Below are 16,033 nucleotides of genomic sequence, written 5' to 3' on the forward strand. Positions count from 1 at the left end.
TCAGCTTCAGGCCGGACAGCTCCCCAGCCTGAGTCGGGCGGTGGGGGTATGTGACAGCGGGGGCGTGGCCAAGCAGCAGTTCGTGAATGGAGGGCGGGGTCGGGGAAGGTAAGTGGCTAAGTCATTCCACCTGCTGTCAATGAATGTGTGTGTGTGTGTGTGTGTGTGTCTGTTTGTTTGTTACAGGGACGAAGCATAAAAGGAGAGAGAGCAGAGAAAGGGAGCTCTCTCCCCAACCACAATGCATGGGTGTGAATGAGTAAGGAATGAATGAATGAATTAATGAATGAATGAAAGGAAGCAAACAAGCAAGCAAGCTGAAAAGCCCGAATAAAAGATATTGTACAAATATCAACTCTCGCCTGCCATGCTTCTGTGCTCCACCCACATCAGGAACTGTTACAGTTCATTTTCCAGCACAAAATTAAATGTTACAAAAAAGAAATGTTTGTATCTGAGCAGCATATCACATAAGAAAGCACTTTTCAGATTAAAAAAAGAAAACATAATGAAGACTACTGGGTTCTGTTGCAAAATTAAGAAGTGAGTATGACAGTCAAAGTGTCCAGAAGAACTGTGGCTGGTTCTGTAAGATGCTCTGTAAAACCTACAGCTCATTTCCTTATAAAACTGCACTCATTGTACCTGAGACTACTATGTTTTTTTTAAAGCAAAGAGTCATCTCACACCAAATATTTACTTTGTTTCATTTATTATGGCTTACTCCTGTTTATAGTGGGTTTTTATTATTTTTTTATTTTTTAAAAAGTTGAAATATTTCATTTCATTATTTTTAAGTCAGTTTTGGTCTACAGCATTTCTTTACATGCACGTAAGACTTTTGCACAGTACTGTATATGTATTTCTGTTAAAGCATCTAATTTACAGCATTCAAAGTCTGATAGCATTTTGAAGTGCTTCAGGTGAAAAAAAGAATTTCAATTTTATTTAAACAAACATTTCAGTTACAAAAATTTCAAAATTTCTTTCTCTCAATTTTTACACCTGGAAGTTGTACAAATTACTCTACATTTACATCCATCTCCAACCAACCTGTGACTGACATGTTACACTTTTTTTATAGTTACAGTGGTGCTTGAAAGTTTGTGAACCCTTTAGAATTTTCTATATTTCTGCATAAATATGACCTAAAACATCATCAGATTTTCACACAAGTCCTAAAAGTTGATAAAGAGAACCCAGTTAAACAAATGAGACAAAAATATTATACTTGGTCATTTATTTATTGAGGAAAATGATCCAATATTACACATCTGTGAGTGGCAAAAGTATGTGAACCTTTGCTTTCAGTATCTGGTGTGACCCCCTTGTGCAGCAATAACTGCAACTAAACGTTTATGGTAACTGTTGATCAGTCCTGCACACTGGCTTGGAGGAATTTTAGCCCATTCCTCCATACAGAACAGCTTCAACTCTGGGATGTTGGTGGGTTTCCTCACATGAACTGCTTGCTTCAGGTCCTTCCACAACATTTCCATTGGATTAAGGTCAGGACTTTGACTTGGCCATTCCAAAACATTAACTTTATCCCTCTTTAACCATTCTTTGGTAGAACGACTTGTGTGCTTAGGGTTGCTGTCTTGCTGCATGATCCACCTTCTCTTGAGATTCACTTCATGGACAGATGTCATGACATTTTCCTTTAGAATTCGCTGGTATAATTCAGAATTCATTGTTCCATCAATGATGGCAAGCCGTCCTGGACCAGATGCAGTAAAACAGGCCCAAACCATGATATTGCCACCACCATGTTTCACAGATGGGATAAGGTTCTGATGCTGGAATGCAGTGCTTTCCTTTCTCCAAACATAACGCTTCTCATTTAAACCAAAAAGTTCTATTTTGGTCTCATCCGTCCACAAAACATTTTTCCAATAACCTTCTGGCTTGTCCACGTGATCTTTTGCAAACTGCAGACGAGCAGCAATGTTCTTTTTGGAGAGCAGTGGCTTTCCCCTTGCAACCCTGCCACGCACACCATTGTTGTTCAGTGTTCTCCTGATGGTGGACTCATGAACCTTAACATTAGCCAATGTGAGAGAGGCCTTCAGTTGCTTAGAAGTTACCCTGGGGTCTTTTGTGACCTCAATGACTATTACACACCTTGCTCTTGGAGTGATCTTTGCTGGTCGACCACTCCTGGGGAGGGTAACAATGGTCTTGTATTTCCTCGTATTTCCTTGTATTTCCTTGTATTTGTACACAATCTGTCTGACTGTGGATTGGTGGAGTCCAAACTCTTTAGAGATGGTTCTGTAACCTTTTCCAGCCTGATGTGCATCAACAACGCTTTTTCTGAGGTCCTCGGAAATCTCCTTTGTTCGTGCCATGATACACTTCCACAAACATGTGTTGTGAAGATCAGACTTTGATAGATCCCTGTTCTTTAAATAAAACAGGGTGCCCACTCACACCTGATTGTCATCCCATTGATTGAAAACACCTGACTCTAATTTCACCTTTAAATTTACTGCTAATCCTAGAGGTTCACATACTTTTGCCACTCACAGATATGTAATATTGGATCATTTTCCTCAATAAATAAATGACCAAGTAGAATATTTTTGTCTCATTTCTTTAACTGGGTTCTCTTTATCTACTTTTAGGACTTGTGTGAAAATCTGATGATGTTTTAGGTCATATTTATGCAGAAATATAGAAAATTCTAAAGGGTTCACAAACTTTCAAGCACCACTGTATATTTGATGTTGTGGGACGCCTGTAAAACTGTCATGTTATAGCAGCTATAAACAGCTGTTTCCTCATTAGCTTCTCTTTTTCCTTCTCTTTAAGTTAAGACAAAAAAGCTTGTGATTTCCTGTTACAGAGAAGCTGAAAAGAACTGTAAACTCTTCTGTCCTGAAGATGTCAGAAAACTTAAAATTACAGTGGATTGGGTGGCAGTCGAAGGCAGGGGCCTCGACGACCTGATCCCCGGACACAGCGGCTGGCTGTTGGGACATGGAATGTCACTTCGCTGGGGGGGAAAGAGCCTGAGCTTGTGCGGGAGGTTGAGAGGTACCGGCTAGAGATAGTCGGGCTCACCTCCACGCACAGCTTGGGCTCTGGAACCCAGCTCCTCGAGAGGGGCTGGACTCTCCACTTCTCTGGAGTCGCCCGTGGTGAGCGGCGGCGGGCTGGTGTGGGCTTGCTTATAGCTCCCCAGCTCAGCCGCCATGTGTTGGAGTTTACCCCAGTGAACGAGAGGGTCGCCTCGCTGCACCTTCGGATTGGGGAGAGGGCTCTTGCTGTTGTTTGTGCCTATGGCCCAAATAGCAGTATAGAGTATCCAGCCTTCTTGGAGGCCCTGGGAGAGGTACTGAGGAGTGCTCAGACTGGGGACTCCATTGTGTTCCTGGGGGACTTCAATGCTCACGTGGGAGATGACAGTGACACCTGGAGGGGCGTGGTTGGGAGGAACGGCCTCCCCGATCTGAACCCGAGTGGTGTTTTGTTATTGGACTTCTGTGCTAGTCACGGTTTGTCCATAACGAACACCATGTTCGAGCATAGGGGTGTCCATAAGTGCACATGGCACCAGGACACCTTAGGTCGGAGGTCAATGATCGACTTTGTAGTCGTTTCATCTGATCTCCGGCCCTATGTCTTGGACACTCGGGTGAAGAGAGGGGCTGAGCTGTCAACTGATCACCACCTGGTGGTGAGTTGGATCCGCTGGCGGAGGAGGAAGCTGGACAGACCTGGCAGGCCCAAACGTATGGTGAGGGTCTGCTGGGAACGTCTGGCCGAGCACTCTGTCGGGGAGGTCTTTAACTCCCACCTCCGGGAGAGCTTTTCCCAGCTTCCGAGGGAGGCGGGGGACATTGAGTCTGAGTGGACCATGTTCTCTACCTCCATTGTGGACGCAGCTGTTCAGAGCTGTGGCCGCAAGGTCTCCGGTGCCTGTCGTGGCGGCAATCCCCGAACCCGGTGGTGGACACCGGAAGTAAGGGATGCCGTCAAGCTGAAGAAGGAGTCCTATCGGGCCATGTTAACCTCCAGGACTCCCGAGGCAGCTGACGGGTATCGGCAGGCCAGGCGTGCTGCAGCTCGGGCAGTTGCGGAGGCAAAAACTCGGAACTGGGAGGAGTTCGGGGAGGCCATGGAGAAGGACTATCGGTCGGCCTCGAAGAAATTCTGGCAAACCGTCCGGCGCCTCAGGAGGGGGAAGCAGTACTCTGCCAACACTGTTTACAGTGTGGGTGGGGAGCTGTTGACCTCGACTGGGGACATTGTCGGGCGGTGGAAGGAATACTTTGAGGATCTCCTCAATCCCACCGTCATGTCTTCCACTGAGGAGACTGAGGCTGATGACTCAGAGGTGGACTCGTCCATTACCCAAGCCGAAGTCACTGAGGTGGTTTGCAAGCTCCTCGGTGGCAAGGCACCGGGGGTGGATGAGATCCGCCCTGAGTATCTCAAGTCTCTGGATGTTGTGGGGCTGTCTTGGTTGACACGCCTCTGCAACATCGCGTGGCGGTCAGGGACAGTGCCTCTGGAGTGGCAGACTGGGGTGGTGGTCCCTCTTTTTAAGAAAGGGGACCGGAGAGTGTGCCCCAATTATAGGGGAATCACACTTCTCAGCCTCCCAGGGAAGGTTTACTCCAGGGTACTGGAGAGGAGAATTCGACCAATAGTCGAACCTCGGCTCCAGGAGGAACAATGCGGTTTTCGTCCTGGTCGCGGAACACTGGACCAGCTCTATACCCTTCATAGGGTGCTCGAGGGTTCATGGGAGTTTGCCCAACCAGTCCACATGTGCTTTGTGGATCTGGAGAAGGCATTTGACCGTGTCCCCCGTAGTTTTCTGTGGGGGGTGCTTCGGGAGTATGGGGTTCGGGGCTCTTTGCTAAGGGCTGTCCGGTCCCTGTACGAACGGAGCAGGAGTCTGGTTCGCATTGCCGGCAGTAAGTCAGACCTGTTCCCAGTGCATGTTGGACTCCGGCAGGGCTGCCTTTTGTCACCGGTTCTGTTCATAATTTTTATGGACAGAATTTCTAGGCGCAGCCAGGGGCCAGAAGGAATCCTGTTTGGGAACCACAGGATTTCATCTCTGCTTTTTGCGGATGATGTTGTCCTGTTGGCTTCTTCAAACCAGGACCTTCAGCATGCACTGGGGCGGTTTGCAGTCGAGTGTGAAGCGGCTGGGATGAGAATCAGCACCTCCAAGTCCGAGGCCATGGTTCTCGACCGGAAAAGGGTGGCTTGCCCTCTCCAGGTTGGTGGAGAAGTTCTGCCTCAAGTGGAGGAGTTTAAGTATCTCGGGATCTTGTTCACGAGTGAGGGAAGGATGGAGCGTGAGATCGACAGGCGGATCGGTGCAGCCTCCGCAGTGATGCGGTCGCTTTACCGGTCCGTTGTGGTGAAGAAGGAGCTGAGCCAAAAGGCGAAGCTCTCAATTTACCGGTCGATCTACGTTCCGACTCTCACCTATGGTCATGAGCTTTGGGTAATGACCGAAAGGACAAGATCGCGGATACAAGCGGCCGAAATGAGTTTCCTTCGCAGGGTGGCTGGGCGCTCCCTTAGAGATAGGGTGAGAAGCACAGTCACTCGGGAGGAGCTCGGAGTAGAGCCGCTGCTGCTCCACATCGAGAGGAATCAGCTGAGGTGGCTCGGGCATCTTTTTCGGATGCCTCCTGGACGCCTCCCTGGGGAGGTGTTCCAGGCATGTCCCCCCGGGAGGAGGCCCCGGGGAAGACCCAGGACACGCTGGAGGGACTATGTCTCTCGGCTGGCCTGGGAACGCCTCGGTGTTCTTCCCGAGGAGCTGGCCGAGGTGTCTGGGGAAAGGGAAGTTTGGGCTTCCCTGCTTAGACTGCTGCCTCCGCGACCCGGTCCCGGATAAAGCGGAAGAAGACGAGACGAGACGAGACGAGAGAAGCTGAAAAGAACTGTAAACTCTTCTGTCCTGAAGATGTCAGAAAACTTAAAATTACAGCTTTACCTCTGACTGTTACACTGACACTGGAGGCTCCTTCCATAAATGTTACATAAACATTTATTTATTTACTACTTACAGAAACACTTCACCATATCAACAATTCCACATTATGTTTTTGTGGCGAGTCCACTGTACAAGCTCCTGGCTTAAAGTTCGAGAAACAGAAATTATGACATTTTTGTAACCGAAGTGAACAAAAAAGAAAAATGAGTTTTTTCCAGCCTGACGGATCATTCCATTTTTCATTCCTTCTGAAGCATTTTCCAATATATCATTCTCTAAATGCTGTGGGTTTAAAGCTTTAGTATATTTCTTCTTCCCATAGCCTGCAAGGGCTGTTACAGCACCACTGATGACATTTTAAAGTACATATCCTGGACCAATTTCTTTTTTTTTTAAATATAAAAGTATGTCCCTTTACACACTCATCCAGAAGAGTAATTTTGCACAAAGCCATCTGTCTACAGCAGAAAAAAATTAAATTAAACGCATCTGGAAAAATCCCAAGGGAGTCTGGAGCCAGATTCGTGACGTTACCTGTGGATCCACCAGCAGGCTGAGAGAGCTTGCACGGTTTCAGTGCACAGCCTGTGTAGATCAAGTTTAGCAGCGAGCGATTTTGCATTGAAATATGGAATTGTCACCTGAGCGCAATGTTACTTCACCTTTGGATGAAGAATATAATGAGATGTCAGAATTGGGGCTTCATTGGTTTGGATTTGATGATGATTCAAGTAGTGAAGATGATGGAGACAACACTGGGGATGTAAATAATACGGTTGTTTTCTCATAAACAAACCAGCGCTGACGTAGGATTCAGAAGGAGGCATCCCGCACGTGACATCACGAAAATCAGTGTTTCCTGGAAAATTCAAATGCCAAGTTTTTTCAGAGGCAGACCAATTTGCCTCAAATGGCTTGATTTCAACTGAATTTTTCTCGTATTGTGCAAGGTAATAAAAAATTGCACAAAATGCAAATTGTAACAGATATTTGACCAAAGTTTAATATAAAATAGGAGAATTACATTGATCTTGCTCCTGAATTTACCTGTGATATGCACTAAGGCCCAAAGTGCAGACTTTAGTCTGCAATGAAATCCCTCCCAAAGTGAATAAGGCTACATCCACACGACAACGGCAAAGAGATTTTTTTTTTTTAAATATCGCGTCCACATGGGCAACGGATCAGTAAAATTTCAGGTACATATGGCAACTCAGCGCTTGCTGAAAACGATGCAATACACATGCCACACCTCTAGGTGTGCTGTAAGACGGTCCCATCAGAGACACCAGAACAATAGAAGAAGTAGACGCATGCGCATAAACCCCTTCTTCTGTAGCATTAGCCACATAAAGTTTTGATTATTAATCAGTAGCGTAAAACGAAAGACGCGGAAAGAGGAATGAATGGGGGTAGATGGAGAGAGAGAGGAATGAATGGGGGTAGATGGAAGCTGGTACACCAACATTCTGATACTGTATCCTCCAGAACAGGGGCGATTTCTCAGAGACAACAAGGGAAGCCGAGCTTCCCCTAAAATTCTCTCCCCAAACTGCGGCATCTATGACGTTGAATTCTCATTAAAACAATAACTTGCATAGCATAATATATGCCCAAGATTGTATTTACGTTCATAACTATCCTGTAACTTATTTGAGTGATGTCTGATGAACTTGCAGTTCGCTACAAGAATCACCTTTGCTGCCAGGCTGTAACCAGCGTTGCCAGATACTGCTGACGTTTTCCAGCCAAAATATGTTCAAAACCCGCCAAAATGCACTTAAAACCGCCCAATCTGGCAACACTGGCTGTAACCTTTCTTATTTCAATGGGCTCTATGTGCTGGCAGCCGGGTATCCGTTGCAGTCTATGAGAGGGCTCTGAACAGCCAATTTCAGCTAGTTGTTATTGGTTAAAATCGACAAAATCGTCACTTCCAGGGAAGCCGGGCTTCTCTGGGACTAACGAGACAGTGGGAGGGGCAAGAAGCCGGGCTGATGAAGGATTATTGGAGGTAGTGTTGAAAGACATGAGGAGGGCGGGCTCTGTACTTCGGCGTCGGCGAGGAACACAGTAAGCGCATGATCAGTCAGTCCCTAGCGGATGTCGAGAAAGTGTAGTCGTGTGCCAAAGTGCTGTCCGAATTTCTTTTCATATAAACGTTTCTTCTCATTGATGTCTCTGTACATTACTCTGTAAATAAATGTAAATATTACTCGTTGTGCTCCGTTAACTTTCATCCATTCTATCAGTTTGATCATTCGTGAATTCACTCGTTTATTTAATTTGTAGTTCAATCTGGTTGTAGGCTAGCTTGAGCCTTATTGGGATCTGCAGTGCTAGCTGCTAACAGAAATTGGTGAAGTCTCTGGAAAGCACAACCAGCTAGTATGACAGGGTCACAGACCATTTTCTGGAAAAGGAGCGGAGGGCAGATTTTGTGTATAAATAGTGTGCATCATATAATGATCATGAATCTGAAGTGTGTATATTGTTCAGTAATGTTAAGAGAATGGTGGGCTCTGTGTTATAGGTTATACCTGGGTATAATATTCAAGGTTCTGTGTGTTGCATAGCCTACCTGGTTATGAATTTCCAGACTGTGTTGCAGAAGATGTTCAAGGATGTGTTGCACAGCTGGGTGTTGTGTTAAAGACTCTGTGTTGCATATCAGGGTATGATGTTCAAGGCTCTTCGTTGAATAGCCAGTGATTTTTGGATGTTTGATATTTTTGATTAAGGATATGAGGCACTAGCCTGGCAAGCCAGACTATAACATGAAATGTACAAGCAAAAATACTTTCTGCCACTAGGTAGGGTTGTCTAGTTCACTATGCTAACGGGGCACACCTTTCTATGCTTTGATATCCGGCCTACAGGTTTTACGATGAATGCGTAAAATGGGCTTCCCCTGTTTTAAAAACCAGCAGCCGCCACTGCTCCAGAATTCTTTAATGGTCCGGAATAAATTGAATGCTACACATTGATGGATTACTTTGTTCTTCTACGCCCTTTTTGAGGAATGTATTGTCGGACTTAAACCAACATCTGAAGAGGTGAGATCGCTCCTTTTTTTTCTATTTTTGCTGGCGGGATTGTTTTTGGAAAGCGCACGGGCGGTGCGTGGTTTGGTACTGCTTCCGCAGTGTTTGGACTAAAGATTCTGCCCTAAGGGCTATTCTCTCACTCTCTCTCTCTCTCTCTCACTTTGCACCATTACACAATAAATATTCACAGTGAAAATATTTTGTAAGCGCGTTTCATGAACCAAGTTATAGGATTTGTTGACAACTCGCATCGCGTTTGTTACACTTCTACCCGGCGTGAAGCACTGACAGTCATGTGGTTGTGACATCATCGTAAACAAATCTGTTCTACTCATCCAGACGACTTCGCAACGGGGCCATTGCCAGATTTTTCCACTCTGGAACCCGTTCTCAAAAGATTTCGTTTTGGGGCACCCAAAACGCCGGTGCCGTGTGGACGCCAGGCCGAAACGATAAACAATTTTATCAGATTCACCTGAATCCGTTGCCGTGTGGACAGGGCCTAAGTCTAACATACCACTAACTGCCTCCCATTGTTGTGTAAAGAAGCCTAATTATTGAGCTGTGTCCCTGCCAGCACCCCACACACTGGATATTCTGCAGGCCAGCAACTCTGATGTGCCCTTCTGTAAGAATCACTGGCCATAAAAGGCACATAACCAAAATATTTGCCATTTTTCCACTATAACATTTGTAACAAAAACCGTGCTGGCATTTGACAAGGGCATAAGACAAATTGTGTTACCTGAGAAATAGCCTCTGATGTGCCCTTTTGTAAGACTCAATGGGCATTATGCAATTTAGATTTGATGAGGGAAGGGAGGGGAAGGGAGTGTCGTAAAAGGTGTGAATGTTGTGGGCGAGAAACAACCATAAATGGAGCACTTGCATGTGACGTCACAGCCGATCCAGATTGTGACAGACGCCATCTTGTCGGTCAAACACCATATTCCGCCTTCTACTTCTACTTCTACTTCTGGTTCTACTTCTGCTTTTACTTCTACCTTTTCTTCTGGAAAACCCTACTATATACAATTCTACTACAACGGCTGCGGCTACAAGCTCTCCCTACCTGTGCACATTTTTTATGTTTTTTGTGTGTATTTTTGCGTGTTGTTCATCTGTACCGGACTTCAATATCCACTACAACCGTATGGACTTACTGGACATTGGTTTCCAGCAGAAAATGACGGTTTGTAGCGATTTCCATCGCATGCACAACATTCCGGACAAGAAAAAAAAAAAAACATTCCGGACGAGATAGCGAGACCAGTGGGGTCTCCGTGGATTGTTATCGGAAGCAAAGCGAAGGAGGCGGTGCCGGGAGCGGAAGCAAAAGCGAGGCTGCAGAGCCGGCCTGTTGACTAAGCTCAGAAAACAGCTACTCAAATCTCCACTGCTAAGCCTCTACCTCTCCAACGCCAGATCCATGTAAACAAGACGGACGAGCTGGAATTACTTTATTCTATTCTATAATCGGCTGGTCAGTGCTATACTCAATACTTAAGTGACTTACCCATCCAATGAGGATTCTTGTTTACAAGATGCCACATCTGAGTCGCTGACAAATCCTGAATTTCTGTAAAGATAACTGTCCAGAGATTTATAAGCACGCAGTGCTTCACCACTGAACAGCGAGGGAAAGTTAATGAGGTAATTATACACATCCGGGTATTCCGCTGACAGTTCAATATCCGGTCATGAAAACTCCGTCCGGTAAGCCATAAGGGTCACAAATCTGTAGATTGTTTATTTTAGACATATATCTAGTTTTCTGTTCATTAGAAAAATGAGCCGTGTAGTCCGTCGGTTGAAATTGATCCATTCTGCACATGAGTGCAGCAGTATTCAGCGGTGTTTTTGACCGACAAGATGGCGGTTGTGTACCTTCCGGTCACGTGACTGCAAGATCTCTATTGGGAATGCCTGGCACGCAGACCCAGACTTCACAATGTCACAACCAAGGCAACCAAGAAGGATCAGTGCTCAGGAGGCTTTAGCAATTCTACAGAGCATGTCAGACTGTGAATCTGATGGTGGAGATGTGGCCCTCGCATTTCAGAATGAAAACGTTGTCACAGATTCGTCAAGTGATGAGGATGCGACTGCTCTTGCACCATGGTGCTTGCTCTTGCTCCTCCCCTCCAAAGACGCACCAGGAGACAGGTGGTCAAGTATGTGATTGAGCAGGACAGTTCAGACACAGAGGCCATGTCAGATGAGGAGGAAGACACAACGCATGTCAATCTCCCCTTGTAATAAAAAACAAAAAGTTGCAGATGTGGGCATAACACCTGGATCCACAGAGAAGGCGAAAGATGGCACTGTATGGTTCCACCACAAAGTTGGAGACTTTTCTGCTCATGAAATTCCACAGACAGCATTCAATGGATCTGGACGGCCAACAGAGTTTGCAACATGCAAAATCACGAGTCGCCTTCAAAGCTTCCTGTGTTTGTTGGATATCAGCATGCTGTTGACCATCAGAGACTGCACAGTCCAGGAGGGCTGTAGAACAAATCCCAGCTGGCAGATGAGTGGTCTTCAAACTGCCAAGGGCTACATTGGTGCCATGCGACTCATGCGGGCCAATAGATTCAGCAACCCAGATATCAAAGCCATAATGCCCCTTAACCGCTTTCTTGAAATAAAGCGGTACCTTCGCTTCGACAACAAGGACACCCACAAGGAACGCATACAAACGGACAAATTTGCAGCAATTTCAGACATCTGGCAGCAGTTTGTTCAGAATTGTGTGTCATCCTACAGTCCAGGGCAACATGTTACCATGGATGAGCAGTTATTTCCTTCAAAGGTTTGTTGTCCCTTTCTGCAGTACATTGCATCCAAGCCTGACAAGTTTGGAATCAAGTTTTGGATTGCAGCAGATCTGGACACAAAATACATGTGTAATGCCATCCCTTACTTGGGAAAAGATACCACTCGTCCGACGGGAGAGAGGCTGTCAGAGAATGTTTTTTTGAAATTGATGGAACCATTTATGGACCAGGGAAGGACTGTAACTATGGACAATTTCTTCACCTCTCTGTCTTTGGCTAACAGGCTTCTTCAACAAAAAACAACTCTGCTTGGCACCATCAACAAAAATCATCGGGAGCTACCAGCAACTGCAAAGGAAACCTCGGGGTGCCAGTTGTACTCCACACAGGTGTTCACATCTGGAAGTGCCTTGCTGACAGTGTTTGCAACAAAAAAAAATAAATCTGTTTGTCTTCTGAGCACCATGCATCAGAACGTGGAAATTGTGGACACCCAAAAACAAAAACCAAACACTGTTGTTGATTACAACCATTTCAAATGTGGCATTGATATCATGGACCAGAAATTATGCAACTACTCGGTGCGTGCAGGAACACGGAGATGGCCCATGGCTGTGTTTTACAACCTGCTTGACATGGCTGTCACAAATGCACATGTCTTGTACACAGCATGTACAGGATTCAAAGAAAGTCGCCAATTGTTCATGCTGGAGCTTGCAGAGGAACTTCAAAACAGGCTTTTGCAGGAAAAGGCACAAGGGGAAGAACACAAACAGCAGCGTCGTGAGATGAGAGTTTCTCAGAAGAAAAAGACACAGTGCCAGGTGCGCATACTCTGCAATAATAACAGAAGCACCGAACTTTGTGTATGCTGCCGCAAATACACCTGTGGCAAATGTAGGAAATACTCACCATGGGAATGTGGAAACTGCTAGATGGGACAACTGTATGCTACATTTCTGTGCTTTGTATAGCCTCCATATGTAGTGACCCTGCTTTTCTTAGTGTGAAATAAACATTTATTTTCTTCCTGAAGTTATACCGTCTGTTTGTAGTTTTTCCAAGCTGAAATTGTGTTTTTTGGGGCACTAATTCCAGTCAGAATCAGAATCAGAAGCCCTTTATTGTCACTAGTCACATGTACCAGTGAAATTAGCCGTCAACCTGTCCGTACATATACAACATACAATTGACATAGGGTAGACAGGACAGGAAGACAGGGAAAAAGATTAAAAGGAAACACAACATGAGGAGAGATAAGGGGAAAAAAAAGAACACCCCCCCCCCCCACTATGCTCCTGTCAGGAGTACAGTGTGGGAACATTAAAAAAACCTTTGCATAAGCACAACTACAACAAAGGTACACTTTAAACACGGGACTTGAGGGGGGGAATCAGGGGTAAGGGGTCTCATCTCATCTCATCTCATCTCATCTCATTATCTCTAGCCGCTTTATCCTGTTCTGAATGGTTGTCTGTGTCTATGTGTCAGCCCTGTGATGACCTGGCGACTTGTCCAGGGTGTACCCCGCCTTTCACCCGTAGTCAGCTGGGATAGGCTCCAGCTTGCCTGCGAACCTGTAGAACAGGGGTAAGGGGTGAGGGGGGGAATCAGGGGTAAGGGGTAAGAGGGGGAGGGGGGGAAGGGGAGGAGGTAATCCAGCGCAAGCAAGCAGCTGTCCGCTCCTGCAGCCATGAAGGCGCTGGTCACGCACCCGCTTGTCACACTGGGGGTAAAAATGGCGACCACGGAGAGTTAGAGAGGAATTTGAAAAATGAGAGTGTCTCCCAGCATTGACCTTCAGGGGGAAATATTTTCTCAGCAACGGCCTAAAACAAGGCCGGTTCTGTCTCAGGGCGCCGAATGTCAATAAGATATGAATTGTTTGGTCTTTCCAGACGCAGTCTTTGCACGTCCTCACCGCTCATCCATATCTGTCCATTCTATTCAAATTCAAATTGATCTCCGAAAAACATATTCCTTGCAAAGCTGAAAGCTGCTCCGAGATGACAACCATTTTGTGGTTAAAGTTCTGAATGTCCACAGTCCGAGTGCCAACAGCTTTGCCTACCACTCCAATATCGGGCAGCTTTGTGGGGCTTTGAACAGCTGTCACCGTTGTCTACTAATTCCAGTCCTCTGTCCTCTGACATTGTGAGCTTGGCAGAGTAAATTGTCATTGAAATTGGGGTGTAAGCTATAACCAGATTACCATTCATGAAGAATTTAGTATGTCCCTTCCTAAAATGACAGGCCATTATTAAAATAAGTGTTTTCATGACAAATAGAAAGCGTTTCTCGGATCAACTGACAAAATAGGGTGAATGTGTACATCTGTTTGTTGGCTAAATAAAGTATAAAATGAAAAATGGTTACTCTTAGTTAGGGATGTCCCGATCAGGTTTTTTTGCCCTCCGATCCGATACCGATCATTTGATTTTGAGTATCTGCCGATACCGAGTCCCGGTCCGATACTTCTTATAAGCCATAAAAAATAAAGACAAGGAAAGAAACGGATCCAGGATGTTCCTCATTTTTTATTTAACACCTTATTTTAACATCCAACAACTCCGTTAGCAAACAGAGCACTTACGTGAGGCAGTTTCAACAATAAATAACAAATTTAAAAAAATAACCTTAAAATACCTGGCAGGAATGTAAACAAATAAAAAAAATAAAGTGCCACAGTGCCGGTAATTTGCTTTTAAGAACACATCTCACAGTGGTGTACAGTAATTTCAATTAAGGAAATGAACGTTTTTCTTGATGAAAACAAGCATTTCTACCCTTTCAGGTTTGAGCCCGTTTCTTTTGTCATCCAACAAAAAAAAAAATGATCTCATGCTTTGCTTTCCGCTTCGAACTGCTTCCGTGTTCAACTTTGCCGGCAACAGGCAGCCAATAACCAATAGCGTCTCCGCTACAAAGTGATGTCATGCCACACGCGTTGGTGTTGCTGTGTTGAGACAAGAGGTCTGGTCTCACTCTGTGCCAATGCATAGCTATTGATGTGTTAAAAATGAGAATATATTATATAGATATATATCCGATCCCTGATCGGGAGGCAATGCCCGATTCCGATCGAGTCTGAAACCATGTGATCGGGCCCGATTTCCGATCACGTGATCGGATCGGGACATCCCTACTCTTAGTACAACACACACAACTCAACACACAGTATGTTGGGCTGATCAGAGTTCATTCAAACAGCAGTATGGCCTTTGTCATTACAGGCAGCAACCTCAGTGGGGGGTGGAGTGGCTGTTCACAATACAATGGAGACAGTTAGCACCTTGAGAGGAATACACAATTTTTGCAGAGGGGAGGGGGCATGCAGCAGAAGTGAAAATCTCTGGCCCTGCTAGTGTTTAGAGTCCATCATTGGTATGTTGAGGGCATTTAAACTTGGCAAAGCCCATCCCTCTTCAAGCTTGATCAATGGACAATTTAGAGTAGCCAGTTAACCTAACTGCATGTCTTTGGACTGTTGGAGAAACTGGAGCACCCAGAGGAAACCCACACAGTCACGGGAAGAACAGGCAAACTCCACACAGAAAGGCCCCTCATCAGCCGTGAGGTTCAAACCCAGAACCTTCTTGATGTGAGGCGACAGTGCTAACCGCTACACCATCATGCCACCCTTAGCATGTTTATATTACAATAAATGACAGGTGATTGAAAAGGTTTTCATGTAGCACATAAACGGCTTCAGGTTTTTTTGTCTTGAAGAATTTGTAAATGATGTAGAGTATGTCAGCCGTCGTCAACTGGCAGCAAGTATTCCCTTACAAAAAAGAAGTTTATTCAAGTGTGCTTCTAGTATACTTCTTTTAAACTAAAAAATAAGAGGGTATGCTTTCAGTTTACTTTTTATTTACTTATCAGAGATATACTTAATAAAGTTGTACATAAGTATACTTGGCTTATACTGAAAAATATATAGAAAAGTCTAAGTATATTAAGCTTATAATTAAACTTTTGATCAAGATATACTTAACAAAAGTGTAATAAAGTATTAAAATATTTGTGCCTTATGTTTAAGTGTACTTGCCCTGTAGCTGTGCTTCAGCATTGTTGACTCTTAGGTATGTCTGTGGTTCCATATAAGTTTTTTTTTTTTTAATTTCTCCTGAGTGGGATAATAAATTTTTTATTTATTTATTTTTCTTTAGTGCTTGAATGTCAATTTCAGTTGTCATTGCCATGTTTTTATACTTTGGCATTTAATCCAATGTTGC

The 16,033-nt window shown here is 44.9% G+C and overlaps 1 protein-coding gene across 1 annotated transcript in view; it reads right to left on the reverse strand.

Annotated features, from left to right (window-relative positions):
• The window catches only part of LOC132895918 (protein shisa-like-2A), a 58,893-nt gene that overhangs the window by 25,283 nt on the left and 17,577 nt on the right, over positions 1–16,033 (reverse strand). The gene's annotated exons all lie outside the window — the stretch shown is intronic.

The sequence above is a fragment of the Neoarius graeffei genome, chromosome 13 (assembly GCF_027579695.1).
Source record: "Neoarius graeffei isolate fNeoGra1 chromosome 13, fNeoGra1.pri, whole genome shotgun sequence".
Lineage (NCBI taxonomy): Eukaryota > Metazoa > Chordata > Actinopteri > Siluriformes > Ariidae > Neoarius > Neoarius graeffei.